Here is a 22106-nt window from a genome sequence, read left to right as displayed (position 1 = left end):
GGAGAGGCATCTGTGGTTGAACCTCGCGGACATCGGGGCGAAAGAAAAGGCCTTTCTCCTCGATGCCCCGGTCTCGTCCTCTGAGCTTTTCGGCACCTCCGTTGAGGTGGTGGTGGGAAGGTTCAGAGAGGCGAGGGTGCGCTCGGCGGCTTATAGAACATGTATCCCGCTGGGGTCCGGGGCGGCGCCCAGGCAGGAGGGTGTCCCTGGCCCGTCGAGATCCGAGGATCATCGGCAGGGCCAGTGTGGTAGCGTGGCCTCTCATGCGCCCCCTCCATGGAGGAGCAGGGCGCAGAAGAGGCGGGACACCCGCAACAGGAGGAGGGACATTGCTTCCAGAGAACCGCTTCCAGCGCCGGAAGTGCAGTGAGTCTCCGCCCCCGAGGGCAAGGAGAATGTGATGTAGTGTCCCTTCCTTTTTTCCTCTTTCTCCCCGGGCGCGCTTTACATCAGGCCGGGCGGGACAATAATGAGTGGATGTGAGACTCTGACGGTCTGCCAGGCTGGTGTGTGAGAGCGCCCCACCCTCAGTTTGGTGTGCCGAAGCATGCATGTTACATGAAGCGATGAGGCACTGGAAGACAGCGGTTGAGTCCCCTTTTAGGGCAAACATTCTCTCTTTTCCCGTATGTTTGGACTCTATGCTTCCCTGAGGGATGTTTTGCGGATGTGTAACAGTTTTATCAGTTGGAGTCTGGGCCTGTAGTCCCCCAGTTAAAGTGGTTAGAACGATGTTTGTGATAAACACAGAGTGTTTATGTAGGCTGTACGTTTGCTAGCGTAGCACTGTGGTTTATGGAGGCAGTTTCTCTTCTGGATATGTGTAATATGAGCAGTTGAGGCCACCGCGCATGCCCGCGGGCATGGAGCGGCAATGTAAACTAATGTGCGTTCTCCTAGCCAAACTTTTAGCCATAGCCACCTCTGGATAGCATTAGCACCTCTGCTAGTGAAATATCTAGATGAGTGTGTGAGGTCAGGCTAGCACATGAGCTGCAGTAAGGTCTGTCCCAGCCCTTTTTAGGGCCTTTGTTTTTGGGGTTTTTTTCCAGACCGATGCTAGTGCATCAAGTTGGCCTAGGCTGTTGATGGGATGGCGGTGGCATCTCGCGGTGGCGTGTTGCCCTGGCAAGTTGCCCCGGGCTCCTGTCAGTAGTTCGGCAGGAGCTTTTATCCCTACCCGGCCTCCCCTCATTTCAGGGTCGTCCAGCTGCCGTTCCCCGTAGCATCAGCTGATGCAGTGTCTCGTTCCCTGTTCTCAGGGAACTAACATTACATACGTAACCGGGGACGTTTTCTCTAATTGGCACATGACACATGGTTTAAATCAAATTGTTAGAATGATTATCTTACAATTGGCAGATGTACAGAAAATTACATGAATGATCTATATAAAACTGTCTCCTTGAGAAAACATTGTCAAAACTCACGAATCTCTCTTTTTTAAGTACTCCATGTGGTGATGCATATGTTAAACATTCTTCACACTAATCCCCCAAAGTTAACATATGATGAACAAAAATTGTTCTTCATGTTTTTGTAACGGGTGCAGTTTCACTGAGAGGTAGAATGAGAGGCAAGTGACATACTGTGCAGTGCATCCAAGTATTCAAAGTGCTTCATTGTTTCCACATTTTGTTATGTTACAGCCTTATTCCAAAAATGGAAATTCATTATTTGTTTCCTTAATTCTACCAACAATACCCCATACCCCAATGTAAAAGAAGTTTGTTTGAAATCTTTGCAAATTTACAAAAAAAAAAATAATAATAAAAAATCACACATCCATAAGTATTTACTTAAGTATTTGTTTATACCCCTAAACCTACCCATCACACACACACACACACACACACACACACACACACACACACACACACACACACGCACACACATTATTTTGAGGTGCCAATCCGAATTAGGCCTACATGGGAGCTTTACTGTATCTTGAAGATTGTTGTCTTCTGAGTTTCGGAGTTTTTACTCTGGCAGTTTAGTTTTAGAACAGGGCACAGTTCTTATGAAAAATTGGTAATGTGAAAGCTTTCATGCGGACCTGGGAGCGCACCAGTACCACACCATACCTGGAGGAGGAATATAGCGTGGCCCGTTTAAGAGATGCGTGTCCCCCATTGAACTGCCGGTATTTTGTGTGTGTGTGCAGAACTGTGCCGCGATTCACACGAACAGTGTGAGAAACACGGACTTGGAGCGCTTTTGTTTAGAAAAGTAAACTGCATATTCGTTTTGGCCGATTGCAATGTATTTAGTTCAATAAAACCTGTAATGTAAGTGGTAATGGTGTTAATGATTTACCTCAGATATGAGCGAGTCAGAGTCGCGCTGAGTCGCGCTCAGACTGCAGAGATGTGCTAGTGTAAAAATCAGGACGCAGCGAATAATTGATCAAAGTGCAGAAAAGTTGTGGTGTTTGGTCAAAATTGCGAGTTGCACTGGATTTTTTGTAACGTCCGTGTCATCTGCTACAGCTGAAGTGTCACGCGAAGCTGCTGTAGCTTTAGGGGCAGGCTTACAAAAACACTCAAAGAGTCTACTTTCATTTCATATCTTCTTTTACATTAGTTAGTTAATTTCAAACTTGCGCCAAAAAAGACAGCCAAGCAACAATGTCACAGGCCACGGAAGCCCGAATGGTCCAAAAACGTTAGTGATTCGCAATTGCAACCACAGTCTGTGTTCGCAACACAGAGGTGGTGAATTTATGAATTAAAGTTCTGTCACAAAACGATATTGTTACGTATTCTCACGCTTTTTTAAGTGGGTATACGGAAATCCTTGTCCTTTCCTAGTGGGTATACGGCGTATACCTGCGTATCACATAGACTACACCACTGGCCATATCACTCAAAATTGAGCTCAGGTGCATCCTGCTTTCATTGATCATCCTTGAGATGTTTCTAAAACTGACTGGATTCCACCTGTGGTACATTCAGTTGATTGGACATGATTTGGAAAGGAACACACCAGTCTTTATGAGGTCCCACATTTAACCGTGCATGTCAGAGCACAAACCAAGCCAAAAAGTCCAAGGAATTATCTGTAGACCTTCAAGGCAAGATTGTATCGATGCACAGATCTGAGTAAAGGGACAGTAAAAAGTTCTGCAGCATTGAAGTCCACAATGAGCACAGTGGCATTAAATGAAAGAAGTTTGGAACCAACAGGACCCTTCCTAGAGCTAGCCAAACTGAACAATCGGAAGGAGAAGGGCCTTGGACAGGGAGATGACCAAGAACCAGATGGTCACTCTGATAGAGTTCCAGTGTATCTCTGGGGAATGTGATCTTTTTAGAAGAACAACAAGCTCTGCAGCTCTCCACCAATCAGGCCTGTATGGTAGAGTGGCCAGACAGGCACATGACAGACCACCTGGATTTTGCCAACTCTTTGGCCTAAATGGCCCCTTCAGTGAAGCATGGTGGTGGCAGCATCATGCTGTGGGGATATTTTTCAGTGGCGCAAACTTGGAGACTATACTTGAGGACTTGCTTGAAGAAAATATGAATGCAGCAATGTATAGACACTGTCAGCTGGACTGACTGCGGTTACCCCCCAATGGCTCGCAAAATGACTGAGAGAGCATTGGTTTAGAGCGTGAATCCCATGAAAAACACAAAACAAGGCCCAGCGCCAGGTGTGTGTGTTTGTGTGGTGGGATGTCAAGGGAGGCTTGGCCATGGATCCCATGGGCATCCCTGTTCCCCCTCTGGACCAACTGAGACGGACTTGATAATAAATAGCATATTTTCTCACTCAAACCACTGCCACCTCCTGCTTTTGCTACTGATTAAGGAAAATATGCCCATAACTGCTGGCCTAGGACCTGTAATCCTCTTTAAAGGTGCACTATGCAATTTTCCGTCCACTGGAGGGCGCCCATTCTAAACAAAGGCATAGTTTGATGACGCCAAGTGTGCACGCAGTATCTTGGGAAATGTGGTCTTCCCCTCACAGCCGGTGGGAAAGAATCAGGATAGGACTCGGGCAGAAATCATGTTCATGGATGCGGTTATTAACGTTACTGTAGTGTAAAGCAGAGCAGTACAGAGTGTTGTGGAGCTGAGCACGGCTGCTGGAGCGATTGTTATACAAGCACACGGCTTGTGAGTACCGGAACTTTTATTATGACGGGACGGGACACAGTCGCCGGGCATGCGGACTTCCGCATTTTCCGGTCATGATTATAAGGTACCTCAGCTCTGTTTATCATATTAGATACATTTAAGTGTGTTTAAAATTATGTTATGACGTTACTCTATGCGTTCGCCTCGGCGTTGCTGTGAGATGTTCACACTGCTAAGAGAAAAGCGATTCTGCAGAATAAAACCGATGGTAACACAGATATGACGCGATTGACAGGCGACTCGCTCAAACACTATGCTGAAACGTCCCGGTCCTTAGTTAAAATAGCAATTTTCTCACAATTTACAAAGAGTTGGAAACATTTGGGATATTGTAAGTACTCAACTGAACAAAATATATAACACTGGCCTAGTGGTTTTTGGATGTTTTACTGCAAAATACTACATAGTGTACCTTTAAGAATTTAAAATAATAGCAGATTTTTTTCAGTGAAAAACAGTTGCCAAAAGATCCAGTGTGCATCTGTGTTTGTGCTCATCAAATGATTAAATTGCTAACGGTTGGTAATATTAAGTTAAATCAGTACAGAATCGCAGACATGTTTGTTGATTTTCTATAACGCAATGGCGAATCACATGTTTTAGTTATAAGTTAGAATCCACTCCCGCTCGAATTGTTGTCCAGTGCCGAGTTCTACATAGCCGCTAATCATCTCTATGTGTAGAAATTATATAAATAAGAGATTCATTGTGTTAGACTTCAGAGTTTCACTGATTGTTATAATGGAACTTTGGGATATTGCGTTCAATGAATGAGTGACAGATTTAAGTGATTATAAAAGAGGCACAATTTGCGCACTGTCTAGACCAGTGTTTCCAAACCTTTTTTCAGTCATGGCACCCTTTGAAAATGTTAAAAATTTTGTGGCACCCCCTTACATACATTATGCTAGGGGTGTAACAGTACAGATTGCTCAGGGTTTGGTTTGTATCATGGTCTTAGGTTCACAGTTTCAGTATGGTTCGGTATATGTTCAGGGAAAAAAGGACTAATAAAAATAAAGAAAATAAGAACTAATAACTTAAATACAAGCAGCAGCACAAATAAATACTATTGAGTAAATATACTAATAAAATAAACAATGCTTTTATGATTTTTCAGGTAGGTCTAACATTAGTTTTTAGGTAGAGAATTTGAATAAATAATCAAATGTAAAATAACTGCATATTTAACTGTTTAAATTCAAGATTAATCCTTATTAAACTTACAAAAGCTGGTACAGTTCAATCAAGAGCAGTGAGTGATGTCATTATCTTTTGTTTGACATTAAACAGACAGCAGTAAAGGCTACTGTCCCTTTAAGAACTAATGCAGGATATGCATCGTCTTTCTCGACTGTAAATTTCACTTAAGGCATATAGAGACTATCTGCTTGGATACTCATCAAGATGGACATGTTGACATACTTTTTATGTGAGTTTGTCAGTTTAACCACAAGACTTAAAAGAGAACTCAATATGCGGGCTTGTGAGAGGTGTGTGTGCTTTCGGATGCACAGCGAAAGATCTTCTCATAATGTGCACAAGTTCTCTTTCGTGTCTTCAGAAGAAAAAAATGTCAGAAACACACGAATCCTGGATCAATGGATTATTTTGATAAGCTGTACAGAACAATCTTTAGTTTAAACTTATAATCATTTGTTTTAATCGTGTTTTCCCCTTTTAACTCCAGTCATGCAGAAGCTCTTCTTCCACTCAGTCCTGGCTGAGGGGCGTGTTCTAGCTGGAAAATGCCATTGATGCATACCCTCTATAAAAATCTAAATTTTGGACACAGCCATGGCTATAAATACACATATAAATAAATTAACTAGACAAAGGTGAGGCACATGAGGGCAAATCAAACAACATGGCAACAATTAACAAGAGACAAAGAAAAACAAACTAGTAACCATGCAAAACTAACAAGCGTTAGTTACTGTGCATTTAAGTATTAAAATTTACTTAAATTCCAAACAAAACAGGCAAAATGTGACAGAAATAATTATTTATGTCCACTAAATTTTCATATTTCACCAATCATTGGCAGGTGCGACAAACTTTGGACCCTCTTGGTACAGTATTTATTTTAAAGAAACAACGCTAGTGACTAGATAGTAAGTGCACCAAATAACACCATAGACCAGTGTTACAAGGCCAGAATTGTGAGATCCATAAAATAGCTGCACAGCTTTTTTCATATAAACTGACTGGACTAGTGAAACTGCAATTGCATAAAGAGCTTATGAAATCAACATTTGATTTGATTTGATATGAAGGAGGATATTTTTTATTTTTTTGCCTTTAGCTTATCACTCTCAGCTTCAAGGCCATCTCTACGGTGGTGTACTATTTGATACGTTTAGATGATTTTCTTAGTAGATATTTGCATAAAATGTCTAAATATTTGTGAGACTAATTAGCCTACTGAAATATTTGTGTAAAATATTTTACTTCCAGGAAACAAACCAGAAATATTGATGACTCATCTTACAATTATAGAGGAGAAAGAAATGTGTCCAATAAAATCATATAAGCACGAGTATAGTCCACATGGTTTGTAATAGGGTTTGTCTTAAGTCTACAATTTAACTCGCCACTTTGGTTACATTATGGTTTCCTTTTTTCTTTTTCTTTTTGATCAAGGGAATAGGCTACGTGACATTAAAATAAATCCAATGATTCCAATGAAAATTAAGGTTTGGAACAACATGAGGATAACACAATTTTGGTTGAACTATTACTTTAAGTCGCGTCGCTCTGCCAAAGGGTCACCATAGCCTTCATCTAACTGCTTCGAAACGATCCACAGCGATGTATTTAAACCTTCCTCCGAGCGGGAAATTTGTCGCGATCCAGCACCAATCTGTGCGTGAGAGGAGGAGGGGGCGGGAAGGTTCGTTTGAGGAGGGCAGGCTTACCAACATTACCAGCGCTCCCCCACTACCCTTTTTCAGCATCTGAGGCAAATACTTCAAAATTCACCCATTGGACATGAAAGAATTTTCTGGAAAATAAGTGGAGAGACAGAGGTGGAAATCAACTGCCAGAGCACAGAAAGTGTCTGAAGTCCGTCGGAGGAAAAAAAAGGATTTATCTCTGGTGAGGTGCATTTCATATTTTAAAGAGTGAATGGTGGGTAAAACGCGTGTCACATACATTTGAAGACAGGAAAACGTCGTGAAAGGCTCCTCTTTGTAAAATCTCGCAGTGTTTTATTCACGAGTAAGTGTTTTTGAGGAACACGTCATTTGTTTGAAGGTTTAACAGGTCTCCTCTCGCCACTGCAGACTACAGATACACTGAGGTGAGCCTGACCAGGAGCGGGAGCTTATCACCGGCAAGACAGGCGACTGCTACTTTGAGAGGATATCGCTCAAAGATGCAATTTTTAAGATGGATTTAGTCACTCTTTCGATCGATCATTATACTATTCACACTGTAATATAGGCTACTAACGATGCGACAAAGCTTTTGTTTTACTGAGGTAAAAGTGAACGTGTAGAGTTGTGCGTAAATCAATGGGCATATTTCTCATAGGAAATGAGGGGGAAAATGGATTACTCTTGTAACAACGTATAACTGTCAATGAAAACTTGTACCACATTTCATAAAATTATTTTCATTCAAAATTCCAATGTATTATCGAGGAGAAATGTGTTTTCATTATATTTTGAACTTAAATATTGTAATGATTACGAATTAATTCACTGTTACAAAAACTACATCTTAGTGTTGGAAATTCAATCGGTCAGATCCTAGTTTGTTAGAAATAACACGTTGCGCGTGCGTATTCTGTAGTTTGTGCTGTCTGCTGGTTTTCATATCGTGACAAATCGTTTCAGTCAATATAGCCTATTACGGTGCTTATGGAGATACTTCATTTATGCGCTCAACAGTAAAGCCCTTATGCAACCGGTTTCTAATGCTAGTGAGGTTGCTTCAAGCTGAAATGGGTGGGAGACGTTTGAATGTTTATTTAGAGAGAGAGAGAGAGAGAGAGAGAGAGAGAGAGAGAGAGAGAGAGAGAGAGAGAGAGAGAGGCTGTAGTGCGCAAACGTGAAGCGCCTTAGGAATGTATTACTTTATCATACTGTAGGTCGTGCAGTTACACGTTGCTCCATCAAAATTGTTGCAGTTTTCATTATAACAGAAATAATTACGAATAAGAATTATGTCTTTATTTAATAATCGTCATGTTGTTGACAAGCGGTTTGGAAAGTAGATGAATGGATGTGGTTTCCATGATTTTCTTCCTGCTGTGAACTGTGCAGCATATTTCAAGTATACTGATGCTGTATAGTTTTGTGTGAGGAACAGATGGGAAATGTTAAATTCTTCATGCTTGCTGTAGCTTTTAAATCTCATTAATGTTTGCAAGTTAATTGAGTTTCATTGTGAATCTTCATTAGACATGAGCTCCAATGATATTTGACATATAGCCTACTCTCAGCCTGTGTATGCCAAAAGGCTCCATGCTTGTGTAGTGCTTGTGTTAGAAAAGTTAGATTTTGGCTTTAATTTGGTTGAAAAGTGTAAAAGTTACAGAAATTTAAAAAAATCCAAGTGTTGGTCTCCCATACCATACCAGAACATGACATTTAATTTATAATTAATGTTAACTTGCACTACATTAATTATAACATACATTTTTTTCTAGAGCTCAATAGGCCTTGTTAATTTTTAGTCATGTGTTTAATGAATTCAGCTCTCATTTAGAGAAACTTATTATGTATCCTTACAATTGGTCAAATAAATGTGTCTCCCTAAAATATGATATAAATCCAATCTTTAATTCCAGAACAATATGCACATTTTACAGAGCGGGCTCATTAGAAAAATATGCCCTTGGCAAAAAGTGGGCATGTTTCATGACAGTTTCAATGTGAAATGTCCAGGCAGTGGCACAAAAAGCATGTTTAGTTTCTTTCCAGAACAGATGAACTTGAATCTGACAACGTTTATGACGTTTTTTTTTTTTTTGGTAAATGTCACTGCAGTTCTGAATTGAAATGTCCTGCGAGTGGCACTAAAAGTTAAATGCTCCATTACGTCAAATAACAAATACACTAAACCATAAGGCCGTGTGATCACCAAAGCGTCATTCCACGCAAGCGTTTATGGGAGTGCTGAGTTTTTAGAAGGCCATGAGCATCTATTTCACACTGAAGCGCTGAGGGCTCTGCGTTTTTTTACTCATCTCAAAGAGTTGAAGAAAAAATTTAAACTTTGAGTAAAACACAGCGCTCATCACTGTCATTTTTACACAGCTGTCCAGTCACAGGGTTGGAGGGATGGGACAAATACCACACCAACTAACCAACATTGTGCATGTACAACATCAGCAGATGACAAAAAAAAAAACAAGCATAATAACGGAAAAAAAAAAAAAATTAAAACAAGAGCCAGATACATTATAGAAACCAACTATCTGTGAAATATCTGTGAGATTCTAGTAACAATTCCGTGGATATTTCGTATAGTAGCAAGCAAAAAGTCTAAATGCAAAGAAAAAAAAAAAAATGCTGCGATGCTTTGAACGATTGATATCGCTTTAGCAAGGCATTTTCAGCAGAGCCCCTAGCATTTTTGGTTGGCTTAAAACGCTGTCTGCTTGTGACACAAATTAAATCGTCATTTTAGCTTTTTGCCTTTGAGCTCTTGTATCGTGACTCATCTTTAACGGGATTCATACCCAAGCTCTTAGCATTGCGAGTACAGTTCTGTACCAGTAGAACTACTAAACAAGCTTTGCAGGTCAGAAAAGCCAAACATATTGAGGTGGTTAAGTGATGCAAACTCCAAAATGTATTAGTTTACAAATCAAAAAATAATAATAATTTTTGAGGTCATAACAATGCACTGAATCCTCATGTATGCAAATTTGTATTTGTCAGTTAATTATATGAACCGAACCTTTAATTTTACCTGCTCAAAGAAAACACGCTTCTTGAATGTATCAAACAAAACTAAAGTCTGGGCAGAGAAGACAACATTAGCATTTAGAAACAATTCGCAAAATACTAAAAGCCACTTCAGGAGGTGGTCTGGGGCCGCATTACAGTCAAAACTAAAGTCTAAATGCATCTGGTTGTTGAAACCACATATGTAAATTTTACTCCTCGCAACAATGCTAAAAAAACGTAGTGAGAGCGTGTTATGGGCTATGTCAGGGTATAGCCTGATATGACAGTGCGACTGAAGCACTTATCGCCACAGACGAGCAGCTGAGTATCTTCATCAAGCCAGCATACAAACTATCGAAAGTAATGTCATAGTTGCTACACCCAATCAAATTCATTAAAAGTAAAGAAACTTATAGCGGTTAAAGGTAAAATTAGCTGATGATCAATAAAATGTAGCTCATATCTTTTGTTTCTGTTGACTTGAACTCTGTAATAAATCTGCATATAGTGCTGGAATTGAAGATTGGATTTATATCCGTTTTGCGGAGATCCATTTGTGCCCATGTGTAAATGATATCGTTCTGATAAATCAGATAGCTTTGATTTACACCAAAGCTTTGATTGTGTGTTCTCCAGGTTGCGCTTACCAGGTTGTTCATAAAACCTGAAATGTCGACTTTTAAAGTAGTTGGAGCATTTTAATTACCCGCTCTTGTGTCTAGCCTCCCTCTGCCATTATATGCTCCCATGACAAAGCATGTACGCAACAAATGAAGTCAGAAAATAATCAACACATTATAATCGGTTATGGTCTATTACTGAACCGATACCAAATCATCTGCATTGCAAGACATCAAAGGAACTATTAATTTCGACACCCCTATTGTGCATTATAACTTATAATAAGTGTGTATGAAAACGATTTAAAGTACTTGCTGTTTTACAGCCTCTGGTGTTCATATCTTTTGGAAACTGCAATGATATAGCATTGGTACGTATTTTGCATTTGGAAAAATGTTGCCACAGGTAAGTTTTTCCAATGAGTTCACATCACTGAAAGCAACAGATATGTGCTGCATTTTATTTATCATAAGCTAAGATTAGGGGTGGGCGATATAGCCTCAAAATTATATCACAATATTTCAAGAATATTTGCGATAACAATATTTATGATATAGAAAACAAAATAAATGGAACAAAGTTTTATTGGTTATTGCAGCTGGCAGGCAGCAGCATTTATTAGTGCAAACAAAATTAAGGGCATTGTTTATCCTTTTCCAATGAGCTACTGTCATTGATGAGAGAATATTTAATTCAAAGTGTAAATCTATTATCATAAGGTGTAAGTTTTTAATGTTTTCACTGGAAATCCTAAAAAAAACCAAAAATATTTAGTTTAGCAATAACTATATTAATTTATGCCATGGTCTGTCTGAATATTCTTTCTTTCTCTCTCTCTCTCTCTCTCTCTCTCTCTCTCTCTCTCTCTCTCTCTCTCTCTCTGTATATATATATATATATATATATATATATATATATATATATATATAATCCATTAATTCAAATAAACATATTACTTTATACACTACTTTATATCTTTGTCTGATTCGAAGCGTGCACAATGCTAGATCTAACTAGCGACATAGATTAAAAGTATGTGCCATACTTCATCGCGTCGCTATATCATTGATATCGTGATATGACACTTTTTTCATCATGTAAAAATGTATACCAGTATTATCGTGGATGATATGATATGGCACACCCCTATTCAAGATTAGGGCTGTCAACGAATATTCTAAATTCGAATATATATTCAAATAGAATAGAAATAGAATTCAAATATTCAAATCCCCCGCCGCGGTAGTAGAGGCGTGGCTGTCTGCTTTGCGAGTGAGCGTGCGCATGAGGGTTCAGGGACAGGTCATAGGAGTCGCACTGTCACTGCTGAAAGTGACGCGTCTTGCAGTGAAGATGGCAGAAGTGCAGAGCCCAACTTGACCGCAGCAGAGAAAGAGATTTTAACTCCATAATCTAAAAAGCCATGTCTGGAAGTACGTTGGATTTTGGTCGATAGGAGGTAAAATTGTTGAGCCGCGAGATAAAGTAATATGCAAGCTATGTAAGATACAGTTAGCATACCTTGCCTCATTTTATTTAAGATTAAACAGAAGCATTACTAAAATGTAGGCTACTGTACTGACTGAAGAGATATTGCATGAATAAAGGATAAATGCACTGCTTTCACTGGTGTGATTATTTACCATGTCATGGAAAAAGCTCCATGTTTAGCACAGCAGAGCTTGCTCGGAGCGCTCAATATGCTGTAAAACTTCAATTAATATTAATAATATTTGTTTCAATCACTGAATGAAGCCTGCTATATTTGGGAAAAGAGTCGTGAAGCTCGCAACCTTAAATTGCTTGCACAAAACTCTTGATCAGCTCTCAAAGTTTGTTCATTTAAACCGTTATCCGCAGTGAGGACGAGAGAGAGCACGCGTGAGAGGTCTGCACTCTGCAGTCTTGGCCATTAGTTAATTTATATATAATTATATGTAATAATAATTTATAATAACAATCTACTTGTTTTTGTTTAAGTAATACGTTGTCAAATATGTATAAACTTAAATAGCCAAACTATACAAGTAGTTAATTTGTATTAATTTGTCCTGTTATTGATGTAATGCGCGTTATTGACAAAATGCGCACTCAGATGTTCGAATAGTTCGAATATTCGTGTTTGTTTTTGAGGGAATATTCGAATGTCATTTTTGAGCAATTTTGACAGCCCTATTCAAGACTTTAGGAGAGAGAGAGAGAGAGAGAGAGAGAGAGAGTGGCATAGACAGAAGAGAGAATTTAGTGTTCACCACTGTTAATGAAGATGCCTGAGCTGTGTTTATCTTTATGATGGAATGAAGAATATTGAGTATAATTTGCAGCAGTTTGCACATTTTCTTGCTGAAGAGGGTTGCTCATCTCTGGTGGGCCATATCTGTGGAGATGCTTGTTGCAGTAGTGCTGTGATATCTCGCTACTGGGAGCCGGTATAACGCAATCTCACACCTTTATTTTTTAATCTGCTTTGGCAAATTTGCATTTACACATGTCCAGTTTTGTTTGGAATGTGTCTCAAATCACCTCATGAAGTGGTCTGCATAATCAGATGGCATTCTGTCTTAAAAGCCCATTTAAACCTAGTCTTTTTCAATCAATTAGCTATTTGATCAGAAAAAAAATTTGTGATGTGGCTGAGTGTAGTCAGTGGGACATAATGATAATGATCGTTGCAAAAAGGATCTTAAGAATCAATAAAATGTTGTTAGGAGAAGTAGAGTAATTAGTTTTAGTTGCCATTGAATGCCATTGAACACAGCCATTGAATGACATTAGGCTGAGTAAATGCCAACATAATTGTAATTTTTTGTTAGTAAACTATGCCTTTAGAAATACAGAAACTTAGAAATTAACACATATAGCATTGCTGTTGGTGTACATCCAAATTCTTGGGAGAGAAGGCATACAGAAAAACAGCTGTGAAATGGCCTGGAACAGATTGAAACCCACGTTAAAGATGTGAAGACCATAGCCCAGATCTCTCGGCAAGGTCATGATAATGAGGGATGTGGCAGATAAGAAACATGGCAGGTTAAGTGCTGAAAGCTGAAGGCCTGTGAGCTCCTGAAGACTCCTCCCTCAAGGGAGCCATTTTCAGCTAGCTTGGCTCGGGCCAAAGTTAAAATTATAGCTCCAAATGCAGTGCTTAAAGCAAGAAAATAAACCTGCTTTCAGCACTTCTGCAAAACTGAAGTGAGCAACAGTTTATGTCTCTCTCTCTCTCTCTCTCTCTCTCTCTCTCTCTCTCTCTCTCTCTCTCTCTCTCTCTCTCTCTCTCTCTCTCTCTCTCTCTCAGGCTTTGGATCTGCTAACTTCAAGGAGAGATTCATGCTGTGCATTAGCATTCACTTTAAAGGAACGGTGCCAAAGTGATTAAAGTTACTAGGAGGAATTATTAGTTTGTGCTGTTGTTTTTCACAGCCATCCATTATTCCTAACTTTTAAAACTTGCTTCTGTCCTTAAGATATCAAAACTGCTTGTCCTTTTTCAGGCAACTAAAATTAACATATTAAAATTGAATTAATTGTTATGTATTTATTTATTCATGGGGTGGAGAGAGGCAATGTTATTCCAGAATGTAGACCCTCTTCAACTCTCCGACATTTGACCACCTGTTTTAATCTAAATGAGCTGTGAGTCATCTGCTGTGGAGTTGCAGGTTTTTGCATTAACCTTGCCCTACCCTTTACTCCTTGTTTACAATATCACATAGGCAGAGTGAGGCATATAACAAGATGACTTCTTAACTGTGACTGTCTCTAAACAGACTTTTCACTGTTACTTCAACCTCTCAAATGCTTGGAGCTCAGAGCCTCTTTTCAGGGGGCGGCTATGCTGGAAAGAAGTGAAAAATCCAGATTTACACGTCAAACTGGGATGGTTGAAGAAAAGCACTGCTTTTTTCTAACATAGAAAAATGTGTCTGAGCTCTCCAAATCCTTAGTATTTGGTATTCCTAGATGACTCAGCAGTTTTGACGCCTTTAAAGTAGGATTATTTGACAATCCCCACTGAAATTTGCATGTGGTCAGCATGCAGGAAGAGAGTGTGTCAGACAGCCACATTTATGCATCTTGTTCCCTTTATCGAGGGAACTTCACACTGCGTCGGAACGACGAAATGGGGATGCTCCCTAAGCATCAGCGGCTCTGAAGTCTGAATAGAAACTAGACCAATCCGATTGGCGTGCGTGATGACGTCATTGTGACGGCGTACCCGGAAGTATAAAAGGGGAGCCGGCGCATAATGGCGGCAGTCTTTGCTCTTCAGCAGGCGCTCTGTGTTACATTGTCTGTCTATTTACTGTTGTTTGTCCAGTTGCGATTGAAAGAGTGTGTTTGACTAGTTTAATAAAAGTGAGAATGGAGAGAGAATTCAAGCAGTGTGTGCATCCTTGCCCTCGTTACATCTCGGGCTCGGATACACACATGCTTTGTGTGCAGTGTCTGGGTGTTCAGCACGCTCGGGCGGCTCTCGAGGGAGCCGCCTGTGAATACTGTGAGCGGCTGACACTCAGACTGCTCCGCTCTCGGCTGGCCGTGTTCGATGAGACCGGCCAGCCTCGTGAGCCCCGTGGTTCTGGACCCGCGGTCGCTGAGGCGGCTCGGCGTCCAGATCATGGGGCTCACAGCGGGACTTGTCAGAGGGTTTCGGGACTGCCGCGGCACTTTCCCAATCCTCCTCTGACAGTTCCGACGATCTTCCTCCCCGTGTGGAAGCCCGCTTGGCGGCATCTTCCCCCGAGTTGGAGGGTCTGATGCTTGAGCTATCTGATTCTGAGGAATTAGATGTGCTCAGCATCGAGGCGGGTGACGTTAAAACACCATACACACTGCTTCATTCATAATAAGGTGCTCAGGCAGTCCCCGAGGGGGCTGCCTGTAGTAACCCCGTGTTCTCCGTTCCCGTGCGGAAGCCCGCGATGCGGCTCTTCCCCGGGAGGGAGAACCAGATGCTTGAGCAAACAGATTCCGAGGAATTAGATGTGCTCAGCGTCGACTGAGTGAAGCAAACGAGTGCTCGCCACCTTATAATACAGGCTCGATCTCGCGTTGCCGAGGCAGCGCGTGCATTAAGGGTCTGCAACAGAAGTGAACACACACACGATATATGTGTACATGTGATACTGTTTAGCGAGGCTTGCAGTCAGCTCCTGAGGGTGCTGGCTGGTCATTGCGAAATGCTCGTAGCGTACAGAAACGTGCGTTTCAGCCACGCGCCTGTGGTCTTTCATCTCGAGGGATGAAAGCCAAATATGTTGGGAAGATTTTGAATCTCGCGTTGCTGAGGCAGCGGGTAGATGACGAGTAGTTGAATACATATTTAAACAGTATGGTCTGGTGATTAGGGCTGCATTTAATTCTGAGAAAGAATTTAAATTAAACATTATCTGACTTTGAGGAGTTAGATATGTCTATTCAGCCTATCATTCAGCATGTTCACGTGATGGGTGATTATGGTGGCATTTATTTCTGAGGAAATAAATGGGATTTATCTAACTTTGAGGAGTTGGATTATCAGCCTATCATCCTAGTTGTGTTCACTATTTGGGTGTTTGATGGCATTTAATTCTGTGCAATTAAATGAGATTTATCTGACTTTGAGGGGTTAGGTATTTCAACCTATCATCCAAATTGTGTTCGCTGGTATATTTATTGCTCCCGGGGAGCGATCGAGGTCGCCTCCTCTGTGGAGTCTTCTGGAAGTCGATGCTGCGATCCGCCGTCTACGACGCTCGGGCCACATTGGCTTCCAGCGAACGCATGCTGCTCTAGCCGCCTCTAGAAAGACTGCAGCTGGGCAGCAAACGCGTTCGCACACCGAAAATCCTCCCCGACTAAGCCCTGCCGGGTGGCCGCTTCAGGGGGTCGGGCAGGAGGCTCGGTGGGTACCAGAGACCAGCCTTGAGAGGCTGGTTCCCCTAGTAGGATATATCAGCGCATAGTCATTATGCTCCTAATATATCTGCTTGGGCTCTATGTACCATGGGCAAAGGGCGCAGACTGCAGTTCAGTGTTCCAATACCGAAGTCATCGGTGTGGTCTGAATGGTGGTATGCCCAGCCCAGTGGCCTGCTGGCCAGCCCCCTCTCCAGAGGAGCGATCGAGGTCGCCTCCTCTGTGGAGTTTTCTGGAAGTCGATGCTGCGATCCGCCGTCTATGACGCTCGGGCCACATTGACTTCCTGCGAACGCATGCTACTCTAGCCGCCTCTAGGGAGACTTCGGCTGGGCAGCGAACGCGTTCGCACACCGAAAATCCTCCCCCGACTAAGCCCTGCCGGGTGGCCGCTTCAGGGGGTCGGGCAGGAGGTTCGGTGGGTACCAGGGACCAGCCTTGAGAGGCTGGTTCCCCTAGTAGAATATCTCGGCGCATGGTTATGCTCCCGAATATATCTGCTGGGGCCCTGTGTACCTTGGGCAAAGGGTAGAGACTGCAGTTCAGCGTTCCACCACCGGGGTTCATCGGTGTGGCCTGAATAGTGGTGTGCCCAGCCCAGTGGCAGGTTAGGGAACAGGAAGTGTGCTCCCTGATGGTAAAGGAGGCTATATAGTGTATCCCTCCGCCAGACAGGGAGTCCGGCTTTACGGTCGCTACTTCATGGTTCCCAAAGAGGATGGAAGGGTGCGTCGGAGGTACTTGAACCGTTCTCTGAGGAGATTCAGGTTCAAGATGCTCACTATCCCATCGTGAGTCAGATCCAGTTCGAGGAACTGGTTCGTCACGATGTATCTAAAGACGCATATTTCATATCTCCATCCTTCCTGCCCACAGGAGGCCTGAGGTTCGCTTTCGGGGGCGAGGCGTACCAATATCGGGTTCTTCCCTTCGGCCTCACTGTTAAGCACTTTCAGAGAGTGCTGGGGCACATGGCAGCAGCGTCCAACGTGATACCGTTCGGCCTGCTACACATGAGACCCCTCCAGTGGTGGCTGAAAACCAAGGGGAATTCCCCCAGAGGGAATTCGTTCCGTATGATCAGGGTAACGCGCAGATGCCTTCGTTCCCCAGTCATATGGAGGAAACCTTGGTTTCTGCCCAGGGGCCAGTGTTTGGAGCGTCCTGTTGCCGGGAATCCGTTTCAACAGACGCCTCCCTCACTGGTTGAGGCGCGGTCATGGACGGCCGCTTGCGAGGGGCCCGTGGGAGGGCCGTCATTCCTCCTGGCACATAAACTGCCTGGAGATGATGGCGGTCTACAAAGCTCTAGGAGCTTTTTCCCGGACCTCCGCGGCCAACATGTCCTGGTACGGACAGACAATACGGCTGTCGTAGCGTACCTCAATCACCAGGGAGAGTTGAGATCGCGCCCTCTGTGCAGATTGGCGCATCTAATTCTCCTGTGGTCCCAAGGGAAACTGTTGTCCATTAGGGCAATGTATGTCCCGGGGGTCCAAAATCAGGGAGCAGACATCCTGTCAAGGCAGGGGCTGAGGCCCGGGGAGTGGCGGCTCCACCCCGAGGTGGTGGAGGCCATGTGCGAGAGGTTCGGCCCAGTGGAAGTGGACCTGTTTGCGTCTCGAGAGACGTCCCACTGTCCACTGTGGTTTTCCCTCACGCATCCAGCCCCGCTGGGGTTGGATGCCATGGTGCAGACGTGGCCGAGGCTGCGTCTGTACGCATTTCCCCCGATCGCTCTGCTCCCGGGAGTCCTGGAGAGGGTTCGTCAACAGGGGGTCAGCCTACTTCTAGTGGCGCCCCGTTGGCCGACCCGAGTTTAGTTCTCAGATATCATAGCTCTGCTGGCAGGTCAACCATGGTAGATTCCTCTGAGGAGGGATCTCCTGTCTCAGGCGGCGGGCACGATATTTCACCCCCGACCGGAGATTTGGAACCTTTGGGTCTGGCCCCTGATGGGGCCAGGTACCTAGAGGCTGGCCTGTCGGCAGGGGTGGTAGAGACCTTACTGGGGTTACCTTACCAGGGCTCCATCTACCAGGAGACTGTACAGCCTCAAGTGGAATGTCTTTTCCACTTGGTGCGGGGAACATGAGGTGGACCCAGTTAACTGCCCGGTGGCTTCAGTGCTGGAGTTCCTCCAAGATCGTTTCTCTGCGGGTCTGACCCCGTCCACACTCAAGGTGTACGTGGCTGCCATTGCGGCTTTCCACACACCTCTGGGTGATGGGCCTTTGGGTAGGCACCAGCTGGTTGTACAGTTCCTCCGTGGGGCTCGGAGGATGAGGCCTGTGGCTCAGTCCAGAGTTCCTACATGGGACTTGGCAGTGGTTCTCGGAGGTTTGGCTGAGGCCCCCTTCGAGCCATTGGAGCTGGCGGAACCAAAACACCTGACCTTTAAAGTAGCTTTTCTCCTCGCTATTACCTCTCTTTGGAGAGTGGGAGATCTCCAGGCCTTGGCAGTAACGCCAACTTGCCTGGAGTTTGCCCCGGGTGGAGTAAAGGCTATTTTACATCCTAGGCCGGGTTACGTACCTAAGGTCCCATCAAGGGTGGTCAGGTCACTGGTTCTACAGGCATTTCATCCTCCGCCTCATGTGACGGCGGAAGAAGGGAGACTTCACCTACTCTGCCCGGTTCGGGCACTTAGAGTTTATTTGGAGAAGTCTGCACAATGGAGGAGATCTCAGCAGCTGTTAGTGTGCTTCGGTTCACCTAAGAAAGGGTTGCCTGCTTCTACTCAGACAATCAGTAATTGGATTGTCCAGGCAATAACCATGGCCTATCGGGTGCGCAGTTTGCCTTCACCCTTGGCCGTGAGGGCTCATTCCACCAGAGGCATGGCCTCTTCAGTGGCCCTCCTTTCTGGGGTCCCCTTGCAGGATATCTGTGAGGCGGCTGGGTGGGCCACCCCGCACACTTTTATCAGATTTTACAGCCTAGATCTCCCTGCGACGTGGCGCTAGGGTGCTCCAGTCCTAGTTGTGCCCGGTCTCCGGCTTCACACTAGGGCAGGCGCTACCCTCGGTGTGGCCTAGTGGGTACTCATCCCCATTTCGTCGTTCCGACGCAGTGTGAAGTTCCCTCGATAAAGGGAACGGCTCGGGTTATGTATATAACCCTTGTTCCCTGAGAGGGAACGAGCACTGCGTCGCGCCGCCACACCTCGGCACGCCTGGAGCGCATGCTTCAGAGCAAAAAACTGCCGCCATTATGCGCCGGCTCCCCTTTTATACTTCCGGGTACGCCGTCACAATGACGTCATCACGCACGCCAATCGGATTGGTCTAGTTTCTATTCAGACTTCAGAGCCGCTGATGCTTAGGGAGCATCCCCATTTCGTCGTTCCGACGCAGTGCTCTATCCCTCTCAGGGAACAAGGGTTATATACATAACCCGAGCCGTTCTCTCTGGTCAGACCTGGCCACATTGTGTCTGACTGAAATGCTAGCTTCGGTCAGAATGTCTTGATTGTCCTTGAAGAGGTCTATATATATATTATTTGGACTTCCGCATAGCTTAGTTTAATTTTTACTAGCATACTAACTGGAGTAAATCGTATTTCATCATTAGAACTGATTGGGCTAAGTTGTTGAACACTGGGTATGTGCTGTTGATGTGTAATGGTAAATCCTTTTATGTTAAAGGCTACATAACACACAGTTTCTGCCAATCTCATGTTAATCTTGAGTACCTATAGAGTAGTATTACATCCTTCATATCTCAGAAGAGTCTTTAGTTTTATCAGATACGCTCTACTGATTCAAAAAGTCAACAGCCAAACTCATGCAGGCATGCAATGGGTGGAGCTAAAGAGTCATGAGCGTGCAGTCATTGGATTATCCCTGGACACCTTTCAATCCAATAAACGTTAGTGTTGTTGACATTAAATGCATTTACACAGACATTTGAGGCAGTTTCCCTCACCACCTGCAGTTTCAAAACAAACAATTAAACATGAGTTCATGTTTCGCGTGTAAAAAAAACAGTATTTTTCACAGAATTTATTTATCTGTACAGCGTTTCCTTTGTCCTAAAAACGGCCTGATGATTTCCTTGTTCTATGATGCCCCTCCTTCAGAAATATACGTAACGAGTTCTGATTGGGCCAGCGCTTCCCGTGTTGTGATTGGACAGCAGCTTAGCGCACTTTGCCCAGAAAGGTCCTGCTTCTTACCATAACGGGGAGATGCAAGCGCTGAATGCGCGCTCTTCTCCACGTGGGAGAGCAACAAGCTACGCCCCCTTTTGTGCATGTTCTTGTGGGCGGAGAGTTAGTCAACAAACGGTTCTAGTGACGTCATTACATCCCTGCACTTCCTGCTGTAGTCCAAACCGGCAGTTCGCTGTAGGCTTTGAAAGGGAACTTCTGTTAAATAAAATATCTCGCTTGGCATTGAACTTTTACAGGTATTATTTATGCTCTAACAGCAACATTACACACTAACTAAAGTTTGAAAGATGGAATCGTGAAGAACGGGACCTTTAATGCTTGATTCTGTGGGAAGCTAAACAAGGTCATCTTTCCCTCACAACCAGAAACACACTTCTCTAGTGACATTGTGATTTTGTGGTCTGAAATCAAAATGACAGGGCTGCCGATGGCTCCGGTAACCCAAAGAATATTGTGATGGACGTGCTCATGCTCTCTCTCTTGTTGATGTGCACATGCCCTCATCCGGGTGAAGTGCCCATACAAGTAATTTCGCCCTTTATGACGTCATACAGGGACAGACTCTGTCTGTATGACTGTCTTAAAAAATAAATAAATAAAAAACTTTATGAAACTTGTGTATTTAGCACATTTTTGCCATGTCACTGGCCAAGAGTTGTATGATAATCTAACTCTGTAACAGCTTGAATAAGTCAGAATAAATTAATAGCATTAGACCTCCCTTTAAAAAAATAAAACTTTTAATAATAAAAAGGCGTGTGTATATGTATATTATTTATAGAATATATATATATATATATATATATATATATATATATATATATATATATATATATATATATATATATATATTATTATATATATATATATATATATATATATAAATAAATTTTGTAAACACAAAGACCTTTTCTTTTCTTGAACCAAGACCAATCATAGCCTAACTATTAAGCACACAATAAAATAGATTGGTTAACTTTGATGTGATTGTGTTAGAGATGCCATCTTGAGTTTAAATCACTGTCCCTTGAGCCACATAACCAGAAAGATCTGTAGAGCTTGGGGTTAATCAATTCTGACAGGATGGAAACTTGGTGAGCCTTTTTAATGGCAAGAAGACTTTACCGGAGTCAGTGAAGAGCTTGTCACTCACTAGTACAAGCAGCGAGTGGACAGAGATGTGAAAGGTGGAAGAGATGAGAGTTAACCAAGAGCACTCATGAGTCAGTGATTCAGCTCATGTACTTAAGCTGCATCTAAGATCACTGATTTGGTTTAACAAATTAAAATCTTATTTGGACTTATTTAATGCATTTATAGAATGTAGAAATGTATCTAGAGGGATAACTATATGTATCTAGTAGA

General features: G+C 43.1%; 1 protein-coding gene across 1 annotated transcript in view; it reads left to right on the top strand.

Moving 5' to 3' along the window:
• The first annotated feature begins 7034 nt into the window (after positions 1–7034).
• The window catches only part of gabra3 (gamma-aminobutyric acid type A receptor subunit alpha3), a 485101-nt gene continuing 470029 nt past the window's right edge, over positions 7035–22106 (top strand). Inside the window, exon 1 of the mRNA XM_067424515.1 lies at positions 7035–7244. The gene's annotated coding sequence lies outside the window, so the exon portion shown is untranslated. The remainder of the gene's footprint in view (positions 7245–22106) is intronic.

Source organism: Pseudorasbora parva, chromosome 18 (assembly GCF_024679245.1).
Source record: "Pseudorasbora parva isolate DD20220531a chromosome 18, ASM2467924v1, whole genome shotgun sequence".
Lineage (NCBI taxonomy): Eukaryota > Metazoa > Chordata > Actinopteri > Cypriniformes > Gobionidae > Pseudorasbora > Pseudorasbora parva.
The sequence above is the reverse complement of the archived record's forward strand: the minus strand, read 5'-3'. Positions and strand labels throughout refer to the sequence as shown.